Below are 12941 nucleotides of genomic sequence, written 5' to 3' on the forward strand. Positions count from 1 at the left end.
AGGTTGGGATGACTATCACACACGCGCGTGTGCCCGCCCGTCGTGCTGGTTTGGTTCGGGTCGGGTCAAAGTAACTTTTTTCTCAAAGTTTCTATGGATAAATGATAACGGGTCACGACTCCTCGTGTGCCCGTTATGGCTCTTCGGATTCCGTTAACGGATCTCGACTCTTCGATTTCCGTTAACGGGTCATGTCTCTTCGGATTCCGTAACGGGTTTCTTCCACGCTTTGTGACCGTTCGTGGGTTATAAAAGTGTGGTTAAGGCTGGGGTTACGAAAAATCTGAGACGCTCTAATTTCTGTAGAAGAGTCTGCGGTTTTCCATTTCCCTGTTGCTCTCTCTCTCTCTTGAGTTATCCCGAAAGGAAGAATAGAACCCTAACTGACATGATAAATACTCTACTTGGGAGTTCTGGATTACCTACCTATATGTGGGGGGGATGCGGCGCAGTCGCCTGGAGATCAGTAAAGCAGACCATCTTGTCTCGGTCTACTTTTAAGGCTGAACTCTGTGCTTTAGATGTCACAGGATTGAAAGCTGAATGGTTAAAGAGACTTCTTGAGAAACTTTTTTTAATGTGCAAACTAATTCTTGCGATATCTGTGCATTGTGACAATATGGTCACAATAGCAAAGATTAAAAGCACAAAATATAATCAAAAGTAGAGGAGACACATCCAAGTCAGAATAAAGTCTGTAAGAAAACTGGTGTCTCAGTTAGTGGTTGTTGTGGACTATGTTGGATCCAAAGAAAACACAGTTGATCCATTAACGAAAGGACTAAATAAGTCATTAGTCCTAAAATCCAGAGAGAGGATGGAACTGAAACCCATCATTAGTTCATCTGCAGTAGCAACCCAACCTATTTGAGTGGAGATCACACAAAGTAGGTTCAATGTGGTAATAACAAGTTGTAGGGTGAACTGGATAGCACCTTATTTATGAGATACTTTGTATCTGTGTATGTTCCCCTAATTACTCTGGAAAGGTGTTGTAGCTGCTAGTTAAGGAAGAGTTAAAAACTCTGAATGTGTTCAAAGTCTTCTAGGCGAGATATTAGCAGTGTATCTCTGGAGAGGCCCACCTATGTGAGTGTGACTGTGTGGCCGCAGTATAAGGAATTGGGTTATTCCTGAAGTCACTCATAAAACAGGATTTGGGCACATGGCCTTTAACGCGTCGCCCTTAAAGATTACAACCAGAACCTTTATCATGTTGTTGCTAATGGACACTCCTACACCAACGGTTCAAGTTTAAGACTTCAGTTCACTTCGTTCCTGTAGGGGTAAAGTTAGTCAACTAAGGTAGTGGTTCAAACTGGAAGGTACCATTGCTGAAAGCATGATATGTCCTGTTGCAGATTATCTTATCTTGCATCTTGGTTTCCTCCTGTTTCATTATTTGAATTTGTGGGAGAATGTTAGGTGTAAGAAGGAAGGGAAGACAGAATTCAAATATGAAACTCAGCTATTTTAGAGAAAGTTTGGTTTTGATGACATGGAATAGTCCCATATTGATTGTGTTTGAGTTTGTTGTTGGCTTTATAACCCACATGTAAACTCTTACATTTGTTCCTGAGAACAAGAGGTTGGGATGACTACCACACACACACACACGCGCGAGTGCCCGCCCGCCGTGCCATGCCGTGCCGAGCCGAGCCAGGCCGGGCCGAGCTCGGGTTCTGGTTCGGGTTCAGGTAATTGGCCATTTAGGTCCATATCCAATCAAGACTAAAGTATCTTTTTGCTTAAAGTTTTTGTGGATATTTGGATTCTTTAACGGGTTATGGGAAATGATAACGGGTCACGACTCCTCGTAGTCTTTGCTCGTTATGGCTCTTTGGATTCCGTTAATAGATCTCGACTCTTCGATTTCCGTTAACGGGTCACGTCTTCTCGGATTCCGTAACGGGTTCCTTCCACGCTTTGTAACCGTTCGTGGGTTATAAAAGCGTGGTTATGGTTGGGGTTACGAAAAATCTGAGACGCTCTAATTTCAGAAGAATTGTCTGCGGTTTTCCATTTCCCTGTTGCTCTCTCTCTCTCTCCTGAGTTATCCTGAAAGGGGTTTTATCTGCAACTTCGGTTCGTGGAGGTTGTTTTCGAAGGAGGATCCGTCGGAGTGCACGGGTCTGATCGTCGAGGCTATGGTATCCTGGGGGAAGGGCGTCGTACCTTGTTTGCACTGTATGTGGGGGCGGATCTTCTCTAAGGGGAGTACTTTCGTACGCCTTAGCCGTTTATACAATATTAACATGCTTCTGTTGTTTATATTATGTTTTATGCATATGTTTGTTCATTTTCATATGTCTGGATTTTGGTATATGGTGGAACCCGACATGTTTGCTCCCTGTTATTGTTTTGATTGTCTGTTGATCATGATGTCTATACTATTATATTTTTTGATTTATATCATGTTTTATATCATGATGATGATTGTGAAACTGTGTGATCCGAAAATCGATCCAACACATAATTGGTCCACAAAGTTGTCAGATATTCATAATGCACACTTGAGCGTGCGATGAGAAGAGTAATGTGCTGAAGCACTTAACTCTAACTTAGATCGCGCGTTTTACCAGGGAATTCAGGTGAATTCGACAGTTCTGAAGTGGATCTATTGTGTTAGGATCACAAATGTAGAAACAGACGATAGATTTGACCGTAATTGGCTTTGAAAGGTGCAGATGGCTCGGATAGCCAGTGGTAGCAACACAATCGACCGATCGGTAGTCGTTTCACACAATCTGGACTTCGATTGCGTCAATTCTGATCGAGATGATCAGATCTGCCTCTCAGAGGTTTGTTTCCTTCATATTTTCACTCAGATGGCTGGAGAAAGCTCGAAAACCACTGAATTCCTCGCCAAATCGAAGATTGGTTGAGCTGAATTTTCTCACTAGTGCATGCTAGAATTATGAGTTCCAGCAACGGAGCACTCACGGTGGAGGACGGTTGTGCTCGGTTCAAGACTCTCAAGGATGATAGTGAGATGAAGAAGAATAAAAGAAGAAGAATGAGGAAGAAGAGAAGTAGAAGAAATGAGGATGATAGGAGGGAACTATAGCGAGTTTAGTTCAATTCATTTATCCATAGTGCAGGAATATCGTTTGTATGATAAAACCTTTCTTTCTTTCTTTATATATATATATAATACCACTTTTTAGTTAGGGATGTCAACGGGTTGAATGTGATTATTACTAAATCCGTCAATTTGTTACAACCGAGCTGTGACAAAAGTTAAAAACGGCAAAATATAGTTTTTCAACAACTCGTGAGAATTTGAAAATTTTTCATAAATCTCACGTTTTCTCAACAAAATCTTGGCAATAAAAAAATATATTTCAAAATATAAAAATAATTTTTAGCAAAAAATATTAAAAAAATTATTTAAAAATAAAACACATGGGTTTTTCATGATAAATAGCGGTTTAAAACATAAATATCACATTTAAATCATGGTAATTTATGTTTTTCATAAATCTCATGAGAAATAAAAGTTTTAAACTTTCATGTAATTTCTTGCGATATTATCGTGAGATTTTCATAAATCTCATGATATTTGTCACTATTTCACCGAAGTAGAATCCCATGTGGTAAGCATGGTCCTGGGTCAAAGTGAAGGCCTAGGATCGAATCTCTATTCCACATGGGGAGGTTGTTGTTCTAGTAGGGGTTCGCCTAACCCCAGCTTGTCTTTGAAAAAAAATTTGTCATTTGGATGTGCTTTAATCGTACTCCAATTCGAAATAGAATAAGTGATTGTTGAAACCGAATCCAAATCCAACTAAGCATTAAATAAACAAATTTGATCTAAAATCTACTTAAAGAGGTGATTTGGCGCTTTCACTGTTAGCTCAATAATCTATCACAAGTGCGAGAGTGCTTGGGTGTCAGCTGGTAACACTAAAGTTGTTGATTAATTGATTGATTTGTGAGCGAAGCAGGTTATATGTTCCCCCCCGGAACACGCAAGTGCGTGTTCTCGGGTCTGAATGAGCGCCACGTATGTAAGCACATGGGGCTCATTTTCCCGTGTGTGTCGGCATCACTTAGCATTAGAGTCTGGTGCGTTTGCAAAGACCTAAGTACCCTTTCCTGCCATTAGCACCATAAAACGACGTTTTGAGTAAAGAACATAAATGTCCTACCACCACAAAGGGTTATCCCTACCACCACAAAGGGTTATCCCTTATAGTTTCGAATCACCCTTTGACGACGCACCATCTATTGTAACAGGATATCCCTTTGACGACAAAGCCTTTGACGTCATCTTCTGCCGCGAGAGCACCCTTTGTCGTTATCTACTGTCGTCGGAGCACCCCTTTGTCGTCGTCTGTTGCCGTCAGAGCACCCATTTTTATCGTATGTTGTCGCCGAAGCAGTTTCGGAGCATCGTTGCCACCATCGACTGCATCTACCTTCTATGTGTTTCTCCTCCACTTTCGGATTAGCAAAACTTGTGTCCTTTCGATGAGTTTTATGTAAACAAATCAATTTGTAAATCTGGATGCTAAATCTTACAACTGGTTGTACTATTCATGCTAAATAACACTTATTTTCGTATTGAAACAAATCAATTTGTACATATCCACCTTCTGGGCATCGAAAAACAGTTAGCACGATTTGTTCTTATGAAGGCCAAACATTACAACGATATGTACTTTTGAAGGCTACATTTCTGCAACGATTTGTAAGTTTGAATTTAACAATTATTTATACATTTAATGCAGTGACAATTTATTCTATGCAGTGACAATTTATTCTATGCAACAACAATTTATACGTTTGAAGCAGTAGCGATTTATGATTCATGATTTATACGTTTAAAGCAACAACGATTTATACATTTAATGCAGTAGTGATTTATGATTTACAACGATATGTACTTATGAAGGGTTCAATTTATACAATAATTTATATGTTTGAAGCAGCGATTTGTACATTCGATGCAACAACGATTTATACCTTTGAAGCAATAGTCATGTGTATTATGATTTATGAAGTTACCACGTTTTGTACTTAAGTTTGCTAAATCATACTACGATGTTTAGTTATGAAGCCAGAACGTTAAAAACGATATGTACTTATGATGGGTGGCATTTGTACAACGATTTATACGTTTGATGTTGTAGCGATGTATAATTATGAAGTTACCTCGATTTGTACTTAATTTTGCTAAATCATACTACGATGTTTACTTATGAAGCCAAATATTGCGATGACTTGTAATGTTAGTGATTGTGTAATGAATGTGATCATTTGTAATAATATATACTTGGGGAGGCGGTTCTAACATATAAGGATGCGGTTAAATTTATTTGGTGTCCATTGAGAACAAAACATCAATTTAAAATTTTGAACTGGCAGGAAAGAAATGACATAATATTTGATTTTCTGTCTATAACGGCTATATCGCACTGGCTTTTTTAGACACATTTCCTCTTATCACTCCCCAACCACCCTCTCTCTCTCTCTTTTCGGCGATAATGATGTCTGAAATGGAGAGGACAACCGCAACGCCACCGCACAAGTCGTCTGCGGCGGCTTTGAGAAGCAAGGGTGCCTCATGTGCCTCCCAACTCCTCAACCTTCAACCACCACCATCCCTTCTTGTCGATGTTGTGCCTCCCACCCCTTATCCCACCCTCAAAGTTTCTCTTTCTCCCACCTCACCTGTCGCCAATCATCCGCCAATCCGATATATATGAGGGCTATGTAAAGTACCAAAATATAATGAACATTGAGATTATGATTTATTATTTACGTTTAAAGCAGAACGATTTATACTTGTTGATGATAGCGATTCATGTGACAACTATTTAATCATAGGTACGACACGTTGAAGTGATTTTCATAGAAATGGATAAATGAGCAACGATTTGAACACGCAAATTGCCACCTCATGTCGCTATATTATAAATTCCTCACGCATTGGTTTCAATTACATACTACAAATATCTAACAAATCGATACTAGAAAGCACTTAATATTTTACAAATTGGTACACATATCATATAATATATTACTATACCTAAACCTATACCCTAGACCCATAATATCTTACTAAACCCTAACCCTAAATCCTTAATATCTTACTAAACCCATAATATATTACTAAACCCTAAACCTAAATCCTAAACCCTAACCCTAAACCCTTAATATCTTACTAAACCCTAACACTAAATCCTAAACCCTAAACCCTAACCTAAACCTAAACCCTAACCTTAAACCCTAAAGCATAACCCTAAACCCCAAACCCTAAAACCCTAACCCTAAGTCCTAAACCCTAAAACCCTAACACCTAAACCTCAACTATAAACCAAAATTATGCACCTGGTACACGTGTTTTGAATACGCAAATCGTAACAATGTAAATTCCGCAAGCACACGTTTTAAAATCATAATACAAATATCTTGCAAATCGACACATCTTAAAAATCGATATAATGTGCCACACATGTTTTAAGATATTGTTTTGGTTAATATCAATTTGTAATATATTATGCTGAATTGTCGTATATCTATTTGTAAGATATTATGTGTTTCCTAGTATCGATTTGTGGGATAATGTTTTGTTTGTTAATATCGATCTGTAATATATTATGCTGAATTGTCGTATATCGATTTGTAAGATATTATGTGTTTTCTAGTGTCGATTTGTGAGATATTGTTTTGGTTGTTAATATCGATTTGTGATATATTATGTTGAATTATCGTATATCGATTTGTAAGACATTATGGTGAATTGCCGTATACCGATTTGTAATATATTATGTTGAATTGTCGTATGTCGATTTGTAAGATTATATGTGTTTTCTAGTGTCGATTTGTGATATATGATCTTTTTATTAATATTGATTTATGTATAAGTATAGTACACAAATGTCACTAACAAATCATTGTAATGATAGACGTTCGTAAATAAAAATGAAACAAACGTTTATCGTTGTGTATAGTGAAACGGACACTGATTTGCTTTTACGAGTTGTGTTCCTATCGCGATTTACACGATGATTGATAAACGTCTTAAACGATTTGCACAAACATTGATAAACGGATGAAACAATTTGCATAAACATTGATAAACGATTGAAATAATTTGCATAAACATTGACCATGCACTTTTACCGCGATTTGTACTCATGCACCATGCGATTTTTATCCAGATGTGGCTGACATAGACGTCATTGTGTAAATCGTTATACCATCCCGATTTACACAATGACATCAGTCTTTTCGACAATGAGCTTTGTCTAAGTGAATGACACGTACCATCGTGACTTACACAATGACGTATGAAGACTACGTGCTATCACGATTTGCTTTTATAGGCTATGTCTATGTCAATGATATTTCCTAATCGCTTTTACGGGCGATTGGCGTTTTGGGTTTAGGGTTTAGGTTTAAGGATTTTGGGTTTTACTTCAACGATACAAATCGAGTTAACTTCTTAAATACAAATCAATTTCGTTCACAAAGACATATCGTTCTCATCGTAACTACAAATCGACATGATTTATAACCATATTCATATAAAAAAATATTAGTATTTAGTTACAATACATCATGACCAATGGTTTGGCTTAGATACAATACATGACCATCATAAAGAAAGAAAATATATATCATCACCAGTATGAAACCCACGTCCAAAATAGTGATGTGCTTCTAATGCAATCCATGTGCAGGAATGTGGAAAGCTATTTATGGGAGGACATTTCTGTCAAATGCATATTTATCTTTTAGAGACTCTCATTTTTACAGAAGAGATCACAAAAACATCTATATTGTTCATCGTCAAGTTTATTTCCTGCTGCAAAGTGATTATATATGCAGTTGCGAATACATCATCTCCAAGAAAATGAGCTCATTAGTAATGACACCCCACTGCACCATTTTTCTCAGACTCAAACTGATAGAGACTCTAGCAATGGTGCACCTTGAGAATATGCTTCACAAACCTCAGCTCAGGCACTGTTCTCTTGAAGAGCCAATGGGCTACATCATAAATCACTTTTACGTATTTGTCATGAAGTATATCGAAGACAAATACATAAAAGCGATTTATGACGTAACTCATCGGCTCCTTCAAGGGGACAATGTCAAAGTTGAAGTTTGTGAAGCATATTATTAAAAGTGCACCAATGAGTCTCTAAAAACCAGTCTAAGACCGAGAAAAATGGTACAGAGGGCTGCCATTACTAATGAACTAGTTTTCTCGGAGAGGATGTATCTGCAGCTACACATATAATCGCTTTGCAAAAAAAATGAACTCGACGATGAACAATATGGATGTTTTGGTGATCTATTCTGTAAAAATGGGAGGCTTTAAAAGATAGATATGTGTTTGATGAAAATGTCGAAGGAGAAAAAGAAGAAGATGTAGGCGGAGGAGAAAGAAGAAGAAAAAGAAGTTGCGTTGCCGCAAAAAAGAGAAAGAGAGGTTAAGTAGACTAGGGTTTTACACCTGGACAACAGGTCAGGTCATGTCAGGTTTTATATATATCTATATTAGGGTTTTATATGTTGTAGGGTTTTATGCATGTGTACCCAAATCGATACGATGTTTAGACTTAGTAAAGTATAAATTGATTTAAATAGCTACCGCGTCAACGATATATCTTTGTTTATCTCTGTGAACGAAATCGATACTAGAAAACACATAATATCTTACAAATCGATATACATATCACACAATATATTACAAATTGATACAGAAATTCAGCATAATAGCTTACAAATCGACTCAACAGAACACATAAAATCTTACAAATTGATATACATATGGCAAAATATATTACAAATCGATACAGAAATTCAGTATAATAACTTATAAATCGATATTAACAAACAAAACAATATCTCACAAATCGGTAGAATGTTACTATAACCGCGATTTGCGATACATTGCATATACTGAGTGAATGACGATACTGACTGTAGCATATTTGTCATAAAGTATATCGAAGATTAGGCATATATTTTTTCAACTATGAAGTATGGTTTTTAAGCAGCGATTCAACTACAATTTATGTATAGTGATTTGTATATGTGAAGGCTAGATGAGCCAACGATTTTCACTAATTGTATAAGCACTGAGTAATAGCGGTTTACCTATGGTATCAAAATTGTACCTCTGTAGGCTAGATGAGCCAACAATTTATACATGTGAATGATTCATATTACAACGATTTATACATGTGAATGATACATTATTAAACATAATTCACACGCCATTCCTGTGTTCCATAGCTTTTTGGATGAAGTCATTTTCATAAATGGTGATCCAAAAAAATATTAACAATTCTATTTTTTTGGCTCGCGATTCATGAAAATGACTTCATCCAAAAACTCTTTTTTTGTAAACGAAATTGATACTAGAAAACACATAATATCTTACACCCTATTCATTTTTTGCCCAATAATTCCTTCTAACACTAAAGCCAAGTTTTAAGGCATAATCATTGTAAAATTTGTATGCAACTTCCTCATTATTAAACTGCATTCCCTCTACGAGAACATAGTCAAGTGTACTATCACATAGACTTGAGGTGCGTGCACCTTTGTCAAGTGCACTGTCATGTTCGTCTACCTCATTATCGAATTGCATTTCATCTGCTAGAATATTCAAGTCAAGAGTGAATCCAATGCATGCACCCTTCTTATTATGTGCATCATTAGTGTACATATTCACTTCTTTAGGTGCGTCGATAGTACGGATGTTTGTTGCTTCATGACTTTCCAATGATTGAGATACATCATCTTCATTGCAACTAGTTGATATGATCAACATTGTCATGAGCAAAATATCAATTTGCGCTAGCCAGCGCATACGTTTACTACGATTTATTCAGGATGCATATAACAACCGTCGATTAGTTAAGCAAGTAAAAGAAATGATTGAATGAATCACATTATCAAAGCAACAACATAATAGCTTACAAATCGATATTAACAACCAAAACAATATCTCATAAATTGATACTAGAAAACACATAATATCTTACAAATCAATATATGACAATTCAACATAATATATTATAAACCAGTATACGGCAATTTAGCATAATATCTTATAAATCGATATACGACAATTCAACACAATATATTATAAATCGATATTAACGACCAAATCAATATCTCACAAATCGATACTAAAAAATACATAATATCTTACAAATTGTAATACAATAATTCAGCATAATATATTACAAATCGATATTAACAATAAAAAAATATCTCACAAATCGACACTAGAAAACATATAATATCTTACAAATTGATATACGATAATTCATCATAATATATTATAAATCGATATTAATAAACAAAACAATATCTCACAAATCGACAATAGAAAATATATAATATCTTACAAATCAATATACAATAATTCAACATAATATAGTACAAATCGATATTAACAAACAAAACAATATCTCAAAAATCAATATACATGTTACTACAACCGCGATTTGCGTTACATTGCATATACTGAGCTAATGGACGATACCGGATGGGGTAGAGGCCCTTGCTCGCATCTGTAACCAAGCATTTTTGTCAACAGATTCCACCGCCTTACAAATATCTTCAAGTTTCCAACCACCAAAATGATAAAATCTACCTACAATAATAAAATAATGCCTTAATGACACTCACGACGACATATGTTCTTCAATAATAACATAATGACATGGAAAGGTACTCACCACGCTTTAATGACACTTATTGGAATGTTTGTGCATCATTTTTTTTTTCATAATGCCTAACGAAAATGAAGAAGAAGAGAAGGCTGAAAAAAGAGATGGCCGACAAATCCCCCTATGACGCTCACCAATGATCGAACCAGTCGTTCGATTTATAGTTATCTCCACGAGGTAGGAACGAACCCGAAAAAGTTTTCTAAGGAACGAGAAAACGACCATGTGTTGTAATACAAGCTAAAAACAAAGGCAGAACGTGCAAATCTATTTACAGGGAGTGGGAGGACATTTTCGTCCAACACATGTCTATCTTACGGGAGAACATTTCCGTCAAAAGCAAATCTACATTTTTTATATGTTATTTTATTATAAAGTTATCGTGGGCAACATTGGCGTATGAATTATTGCGGGTCCCAAGATATTCCTTCATACACACCGGAACACGCGAATTTGTGTTCCGGGGAGAACACACAACACCCTCTCATTTGTGAGGTTTGTTGTTCAAATTTCATGGTCAACCCTTTTTTTTTATTGAAAATTTCTATACTATGTTGAGCTCTTGAGAATCCGATCGAATTTCGGAAAAAAACTGACTCCGATTTCGAATTCGATTATACGAAATTGAATCCGACCCGGTTTCTTAATCAGATTCAATGTTTTATACCAAACCCGACTAATTGGGTTCGGGTGATCAGATATCCGAACCAAAACCGATCCGTTGACATCCCTATTTTTTGCCCCTCCCGCACATCCCATGTCCCACCTCTCTCTCTCTCTCCGCCCTTCTCTGCCTCCGCGGTCGACGGAGAAACGCTGTCGACGGACGCCCTCCTTTGCAGCCATCGACGGACGCCTTCCTCTTCAAGCCCCTTCTCTGATTCATCTCCTCCTCTTCATCGGCAGACGCCCTTCTTCGCTGGAGCTTGTTCCTCCCTTCTCTCGACCGTCAGCACAACCACCGCCCACCGCCGAGGATCATCAGCCGAGCAGTCGACCGATCCACCACCACCACCGCCAAGGATCGCCGCCGAGGTTTCTCCTCCCTTCCTCCTTTCTTCCGAGGATCCCCGTCCGCCGACACTCTCTCAAACCCCACCTGCCCACCGCAGCCCTACACACTCTATCTTCTCGACCTTCTTCACCCGATCCCCCTTATCTGCTTTCCCTTCATCCTCCCTTCTCTGCGTCGCCCGATCTCCCCCCTTTGCTCACTTCTGGCTTACTGTTTATAGATTTTCAATCCTCTGAGTTTGTTTCTAATTATTATTATTCTTATTATTGTTATTCCTATTTTAACTATGATTGTGATATCAGATCAAAGAGCTTGCAACTGTCATTGATGGTGAGATTAGAGATCAGATAGTACAGTTATAGGTTCTTGTAAGACATAATTTTCTCGCTTTCTAGTTGAGTTGTTGGAATTTTTCTTTGTTCTCTGTGAAGCTTTGTGCTTGTTATTGTGCCATTCGCTTATGGCTCTATAACTAGGTTTATATGGGAAAAGTGTTTTGAAGGGGCTTTAGAGGCTGACAATTTTCTTTTTGTTGTCCAACAAGACTTTGTAGCATGCTGTAGAGTAATGGTGACCTTTCTAACCATTAGAAAATGTATTGTGATGCTGACATATCCGTGCTTAGGCTAGTTGGTTTTCTTGGTTATGCAGGTTTATAAATGTTGAAAACTGATGTAAAGCCTCTCTATCTGCATCCTTGGTGTCTCGTACAAATAAGATATATTCCAATAATAGCCAATCTAAGTTTTCAGATAACCTCAACAATCTTGAATTCAGTTGGAGAATTTGGAGTCGCCTCCTTTTGGGGATTGTTTTGGCTGTAGAAGATTGCAATGATCTTGTCCTGGCCTATGGACTTCCTTTACGGGTGGCATCGAGTCACAGAGGACTTGCAACTTACTTGGTTTCGTCTGTTATAGAATATTGATATCTACCTGTAGTTTAAACTTGTCATGATTTTTGAGGTGAGAAGGTTAGGCACGCATAGATTTTTCACGTTAATTCTTGGAGGTTTAATTTTATCCATTTTTTGAATATCGTGGTACCAATAATTTAGAATATCGTGAAATATATTAGTCACAGTAATCTAGACAACTATTTTTTGGCAGGTTTTGATTACAGGTTTTGGCACTTGGTGCAAGCAACCAACTGTTCAAAGTGTAGGGTTTAACCTGCATTCTTATAACCATTTTTTTTCGTATTCTGCTGCATTATTTCTCTTG

At 37.2% G+C, this 12941-nt stretch overlaps 1 protein-coding gene across 5 annotated transcripts in view; it reads left to right on the forward strand.

The window, feature by feature from the left end:
• The first annotated feature begins 11493 nt into the window (after nt 1-11493).
• LOC149833650 (putative E3 ubiquitin-protein ligase ZFP1) overlaps nt 11494-12941 on the forward strand; it is a 61468-nt gene continuing 60020 nt past the window's right edge. For 2 of the 5 annotated variants that reach the window (XM_090010921.1, XM_090010927.1), the window contains exon 1: nt 11494-11738. The gene's annotated coding sequence lies outside the window, so the exon portion shown is untranslated. Of the gene's footprint in view, nt 11739-11761; nt 12087-12941 lie in introns of those variants that run through there. The other 3 variants (XM_090010926.1, XM_090010925.1, XM_090010922.1) reach the window with 3 other exon arrangements.

Source organism: Nuphar pumila, chromosome 6 (genome assembly GCF_984573655.1).
Source record: "Nuphar pumila chromosome 6, dmNupPumi1.hap1.1, whole genome shotgun sequence".
NCBI classification, from domain to species: Eukaryota; Viridiplantae; Streptophyta; class Magnoliopsida; order Nymphaeales; family Nymphaeaceae; genus Nuphar; species Nuphar pumila.